Genomic DNA, 5,622 nt, shown 5'->3' with positions numbered 1-5,622 from the left:
GTTATTAGTAAAATACCTTGATTGTTATTGTAGTCCCAGATGTTGTTTTTACTCATACGTGATGGAATGATCAACAACTCTGTAACTTGTGACCATAAGAATAGGACGAAAATGTCTATTCGAGGAGACGTTCGGAAGTCGTACGGTGACGCTTGCTGTAACTCTCCCTTCCGGAGGCTTTTTATCTGTTGTATCCATTTCTATTTAATTAAATGTCAATAATTGAATAAGATGTCTTCCTGCAGTTATTGATAATTAAGGACGAAGGTAATTATTAATGAACCTGACAGTGGCAGTGGCTTTCATTTTGGCTTCTGTGTGATGGTGTAAAAACTATGAGAGGTCAAGGTGAGCGGTCCTCGTGGCAGGTGAGGAGACGTCAGATGATCTTTTCACGGACAAGGGTTTTGGAACCGTCCGACTTCCAGTCTACTCAGAGTCACCGATGTGTGGAACTACTTTGACTTGGGATTGGTGAATCCACGTTGACCTCTCAGCAATCTTTACTGCGGTGGGGGTGGTGAGTTGAACCACGAAGGGGCCTTCCCAACGTGGCGAGGACCAGGACTTCCTTTTTATGACTCAAATCAGGATCTGGTCACCAGACTTCACGACCTCCTGCAGGGTAGACAAAAAGATCACGGCAGCTTACATGTTCTTTGGACAATTTTATCGGTTTCTTGGTTTTATCGTACCATTTGTTCGTTCTTCAAGTCCCATGCTCTTTTGGACGTTGCACTTGTTGTTGTTATTGTTGTTGTTAGGCCACCCAGGCGTCTAGGGGTTACCCTCAGTCGCTCTAGAGCTGCCACTGGAACGCGGATTAGTTTATCCGGGGGGTAGCCGGAGGTGTGGGGCAATCGAATTCGAAGGCGGCAATGGGCGGCCTCTCAGGAGACACCTCGTGAAGGTTCCAACTTTGTCTCCCTGTTTCACTTGTTTAGGCCTGAGGTTATCTTGCATTGTCTGTAACAAATTAAACTGTTCCTACAAAAAAAATTAAAGTAGGTATTTAGTCCTCTGGGACATGGAACACATGTTGTGCCATGTCCATCCTCCCTCCTGTTGAGACATGGCTCCTTCATGGCTCAATTTTGGAATAAATTCTTTGGTAGGCACGGTAGGCCTTTAGCTGTGAATAGGCCGTCTGCTGACTGTTCTGCTTCTTCATGTATCAATGTATCTTTTATTTCTATGGTGCAATGTTTTCAAATCAATTAATACAGTTTTTGTTGTTGTGTATGCTGTTCGGTAAGTGTTTTCTGCTGCTGCTTTAGCTGCTGTATTCTGTCGTTGTCTTCAGCGTGTCCTTACCATTTGCTTACCGCTATGTGGTTGGGCTTAAAACCCCAATGAACAAAATCTCAACAATCTTTCTTATTTTATAACTATAGTTTGTGAAAATTTAAAATCCTTATCAGTCCAAATTAAATATGCTAACTGGTATTCTATTTTGATCACTGCTTCCTTGTTAAGATCAATAAGTATATTTGCTTTTTCCTTTCCTGCAATTTCAAAAATTAACCAATCATACCAAAAATAGGAAAATACAAAAAGCAAATCAGGCTGCTCTCTCCTCAGGAAAACAGCGTTTCCGTTCTCTGCAACAGTTACAATCACATCAATTAGTAACCAGAAACAAATGCACACATTTATAATTCTGAACAGAATTGAACCCAATAAAATGTGACCACCCCTTGTTTGTCAGGGTTAATAACTTCAGCATAATTTAGTCATCTAGAGCAATTAAAACTCATTACTTATAAAATGCATACTAATCAAGTCCCAATTCATTCAATAATGTGTATCGCGCTACATATTAAACTCAGTTGTTTGAAATTGAAAATACCCAAATTTAGTAGTCTTTTTATCAAATTCCATTGTCTTTGAAGTTTGCCAATCATCTCCTATAAAACTTTCTTAATCAATATTTTTCAATAGTCAGGCATAAAATTGAAATCCAGTTCCATTTCTATCAATTTTCTTTCTAATTGTTCACATTAACCATCAGTAAGAAGGTTTGGTCTCAATTAAAACACTTTCGCTCTTTTTATGGAGACAATACAACCAATATCAAAAGTATGGCCTTATGGCTTACAGCATTGCTCCCGGAGCTATAATCTTTCCAATCCCTATTGGAGTGCTTCCCACTACGTCTGATCACGTCAAAAAGTTTATCTTACTTGTCTCCTCCAACATTTCCACTGTGAGAACCTCCTTACAGTGCAAAGGTGGATCTGCATCCTCCTTTTCAGCTATTTTGATGTCTGCTGGTTGGTTAGCCAAACTTGGTACGGACGTTCTCATCTTGGGTTGCTCATGCGTCTTCTCCATGTTTCCTGTTGAAACTCAAAATTAGTGCGTTTCTTTAAAGTTTTTCTTTTATGCAGATAGCCAGATTAGACTCATCATTCAGCTCCAATCGTGTAGTTGAATGATGGCGTTTTGTCTATAATCTACTAAATAAGATTTCCATATTTTGTTGTCCGGTTGACCTCCTTATGTGGGCGCAATGATTTCATAATGAAATATGGAACCTTTTGTCAATCCCATCACTTAGTCTGTTAACACAATTTGGATGCCATTATCACTATAAATCAATGGTACTTTGGAATTTCATATGATGCACTGTTTTTGTTTTTTCATTTCAGTGCCAAAATTTCGCATTGCAGATTTGTTTCTCCAATTCAATGCATTATCATCAAAACATTTCTTTGGACTAAACAATTTTCCACAATTTTTCATCGCCATCCATAATGGCTTATTGGCGATTTCAGAAATTGATTTCAGATTTGCTAAATCCTTTTCCACCTTGATATATAACCAATTGATTATATCTTGGTGGTTGGTCAATCGAAAACACAAAAAGACAAACAACCATTCACGCTCACAGACATCAGTGGTCTGTAATTTTTTATCACTAATCATTCTCAAAAGAAATAGGTTAATGTCATTTGGTTAGCATGAATTGTTTGATGCTTATGCAATCCGTTATATTCTAATAGTCATTAATATGACTTGCGCTAAAGCATATCTCATCTGTTGATGGGCGAGCGAGACACATCATTTCGTGCACTGAATGATCTATGATGCTTACATAATCCCAGAGAAATCATGCTTATCCTAAATTAATTATTTTATCTAAACTTGCCAGGTACAATTTACCTAATAATTTGGAAAAATGCCATTTATGCATTGTCTTTATGTTTGTTATCATTAATATTGTTGATTTCCTCTGCCTCTAAATCCTTATCTCTCTCTGCTCCTCCTTTCTTCATCGCTTGGTGCGAGGTAACTTGAGATTTCTCTTGCTTGGCATTTCAGGAGCCCCCCCGCACGCACCCTCCCTGTGTCCTTGGAGTTTGTAAAAATTGCCTGGCATGGCCTGTACGGAGAGGGGGCATAGATGGGGGCCACTGTCTCTTAACAGGCCTAGTATCAATCAAAGCTGTAAATACTTTTTTCATGTCATTAGAATAACTTGTATATAATTACATCTTATTTATCCGTCTAAGTAGTCTCTTTCGCTGTTTAAACTCTTATTTTGCGCTGCAATCGTCAAGATTTAGGAACGTGTCATAGCGTTCTCGTATATATGTATATATATATATCTATTCATCTGAAGATTACTTGCATGATTTTCTCACTATCCAAAATGCTTTCTGCCCTTATTTTACATATTTGTTTTATCCACACTTTAACAGTACGTAGTTGTGCTTTCAATTTTTCTACATTTTTTCCTTTCTTAATCTTCTTTGCTCTTTTTTCCACTAAATTTTCTTAACTTCTTCTTTATTTCTTGTGTTTCTCAAAGACGGGTTAAAATCATACTTGGTCACCTAAAAGTCCAGATACTTGCATGCATTAGTTTTAAAACTTGCAATAAACTTAACATCCTGGTGTTCTTTTATCTCTTTTCTCAATGGCTGGCCCATTGTTTCTTTCTACTACTTTTTTTTTCTTCTACTCTCTACTCCGGAGCGGGGGGCGGCTACGCCCTTCCCTTATCACTCACACACACACACACACTACTAACCTTTTTTTCTTTTTCTTTTGGTGCACCGTTTACACACTGTTTTGCGTTTTATCAAATATTAGTTATTTTGAACACAGCTATTTTGATGAACAAAGAGTAGGGAGGTGTAACTTATACCCGTATTTACACTAACGTTAATTTCCACGACCCAGACAACAGATACCGACACTATTGTTCAACAGGTTAAAAACTAGTTAAATAAGTGTAATGGATCTCTTCTAATACCACAGTGATCCCTTTGTAGCCTGGATAATATGTACCATGGGTTTTTTCACGGGCCTCCTACACGGGCCTCCGTTCACGGGCCAACGCCCAAGCGCTTCTCTACTCCCTAATTACTCTTATGTTCCTTCCTATTTTTAGGTTAATTCTGTATTGGTGTTCTTTTTCTCCAAACTTTTGTTTAAATCGTGATAATTAAACAGTAAATACCTGTTAGTCCTTGGTGCCGGTCTGGTTCGTGGGACCTGGTGTCTGGGCAAGCAGCCGGGGCCGTAGGAGGAGACCCATCCCGCAAAGGGAGACGCTGTCGACAGATTCTCTGTGTCCTCGGTTCGGCGGCGGTCATCCGCCCAGATCCAGAGAGTTGGGTCTGAAGTAACACATCAACGTAATTACCAACCGTGCACAAAGGAAAAACGAGGCAGAGACGGCGGAAGAGAGGTCGAGGCGCGAGGTGGTATCTCGCGCTCGGCTCGGTGGTTCTCTCTTATCTTTTGAAGGTGAAGGATGCCTTTATTGAATTTCAGCATGATGTCATGGAAAAGTACAGAAGTTGAGATTATAGGCATCATGGAAAAATGCAACAGTTGAACACTGAGGCGAGTTGAGAAGATATTATAGACATCATGGAAGATCATAAGATTAAGACAGAGATTATAGACAGGATGTTCTTTAGAAAGGCCCATTATATTAAGACTCCTGTTTTAAGCAACTTCACATATACAAATATACAAATATACAAATATACAAATATAAAAATATACTAATTGTTATGATCTTGTAAATGGCCCCAAAGCAGGCGAGATAGAAGTCCAGTTCTTTGTTCACCTTTATTTATACGTGCTCAATTCTACTATATACAGTTCGTGTCCTGTAGGAACTCCTGGCTGTTCCTTCTTCCTTTTGCCAGTCTGTCTCTTGCCGTAGTTCAAAGTCCAATCCTGTCGATATCCTGGGTAGTTCTCCTCCAATCCGGGTCGTTTATCCTTTGGTATCCTTTGGTAGTTCCTGGGCGAAAAAGGGGCAATGAATCAACATAGAACCATGGCATGTGCCAGGGGTTGCTTCAGCGAGCGAGCTGGGATTACGATCCGGCAGCTGGTTGGGTATCCGGTGGCCTTATATCCAGGCATAACCTTGATTGCCTCCACCTGGCGCCACTCCGCTCGTTGGAGCTGGGCCAGTGATTGGTTGGTCTGGAACACCTTGCCACCAGTCGTGTCTGAGGCCTGACATTACCTCCCCCTCTACGCGGGCCACTTGGCCCGCCACGAGGGGCCCCCGGGTGGTCACGGTGGAAATCCTCAATCAGTTCCCGGCATAGGATGTGGCGGGCAGGGACCCAGCTCCGCTCCTCGGGACCG

General features: G+C 40.6%; 1 long non-coding RNA gene across 1 annotated transcript; it reads right to left on the bottom strand.

The window, feature by feature from the left end:
• Window positions 1-412: 412 nt before the first annotated feature.
• Window positions 413-4,763, bottom strand: LOC144193022 (uncharacterized). The gene is made up of 3 exons (XR_013325560.1): window positions 4,469-4,763; window positions 2,223-2,339; window positions 413-981 (listed from the first exon to the last, which is right to left on the bottom strand). It is a non-coding gene; the product is annotated as an uncharacterized LOC144193022 (long non-coding RNA).
• Between the last annotated feature and the right edge of the window lie 859 nt (window positions 4,764-5,622).

Source organism: Stigmatopora nigra, unplaced genomic scaffold, assembly GCF_051989575.1.
Source record: "Stigmatopora nigra isolate UIUO_SnigA unplaced genomic scaffold, RoL_Snig_1.1 HiC_scaffold_43, whole genome shotgun sequence".
NCBI lineage: Eukaryota > Metazoa > Chordata > Actinopteri > Syngnathiformes > Syngnathidae > Stigmatopora > Stigmatopora nigra.
The sequence above is the reverse complement of the archived record's forward strand: the minus strand, read 5'-3'. Positions and strand labels throughout refer to the sequence as shown.